We start from the raw sequence: 1,390 nt of genomic DNA on the forward strand, positions 1-1,390 counted from the left end.
GGGTGGCTCTGACGGTGCTGTGCTGGCCTGCAGTTCTTCAAATGCTCCGTCTCCACAGAGGAGCACAGAGGAGAGAGACACTTGCGTAGTGTATCAGATTTCAGACATTTTCTGCCACTCAGTCCGCCTTTTTTTTTTTTTTTTTAAACCAAGGTGCCATATTTGCCCATAAGCTGCTGACTGCCATTTACTTCAACAGCTTCTGCAGCTGTCAGTCAAGAACGTTTTCAACATTTCCACCTTCAACAGGTCCTGCTCTCTTTCTCAATTCCTCTCTTTCTCTCCCTGTCTCTCTCCCTTCCTCTCTCACCCACTTCCTCTTTCTCTCTCCCTCCCTCTTTGCCACTTCCCCTTTCTCGCTCTCTCTTCCTGTCTCTCACCTCTCTCTCTCTGCCTCTCTCTCTCTGCCTCTCTCTCTCTGCCTCTCTCTCTCTGCCTCTCTCTCTCTGCCTCTCTCTCTCTCTCTCTCTCTCTCTCTCTCTCTCTCTCTCTCTCTCTCTCTCTCTCTCTCTCTCTCTCTCTCTCTCTCTCTCTCTCTCTCTCTCTCTCTCTCTCTCTCTCTCTCTCAGCCATTTTACCACGAGCAGGCACGGTCTGCATTTAAAATATGATTATTATTATTAATAATAACAATAATAATAATAATAATTTTTAATTATTTATTTATTTTCACTCGGGTGAGTCCCACAGAGATATGTCTTTATCAAAGGGGCCACACCCCTCTCTGAGCTCTGCCCCGAACCCCGCCCCTCTGTGCCCCGAAGCTGGGCCCCTTCTCCCCTCCTAATCCCCTATATAATCCAGAAGAGCCCGCAGCGATGACAGCCAGCCCAATGTCACAGGAGGTTAACCACCTCTCCTACAGCCCCCTCCCTCCCTCCCTCCCTCCCTCTCCCTTCTCTCTCCCTCCCTCTCCCTCTTCTCTCTCCCTCTCTCTACTCTCTCTTCTTTTCCCTCCCCTCTCTCTCTCGCCCTCTCTCTCCCCTCCCCCTCTCTCCACTTTCACTCTCTTCTCCCTCTCCTCTCTCTCTCTCTCTCTCCTCTCCTCCCCCTCTCTCCTACTCCCGTCTCTCTGTCCCTCTCCCCCCTCTCTAAAGCACGGGTGGGGGGGTGGGTTTGTAGGGGGTGGGGGGGGGGGCGCAGTTCCTTTAGGCATCAGAATAGCACAGGCTGTCCTGATGGTTCAGATAAACACCGGGGCCTGCATTAATAAAGGAGCACAGACACAGGATCGGACCCCTCTGCTTGCGCTGGATAAAACCGCAACACGGGCAGCAGAAGCAGATGCTCAGATGCTGATCTGGGATCAGTTCAGGCCCGCGGCTCATTATAGATAAGGGCAGGGTGCGGAGGGGGGAAAGGCGTCCTCAGATCGGCTGTCCGTCTCTTG

This window comes from Anguilla anguilla, chromosome 2 (genome assembly GCF_013347855.1).
Source record: "Anguilla anguilla isolate fAngAng1 chromosome 2, fAngAng1.pri, whole genome shotgun sequence".
NCBI lineage: Eukaryota > Metazoa > Chordata > Actinopteri > Anguilliformes > Anguillidae > Anguilla > Anguilla anguilla.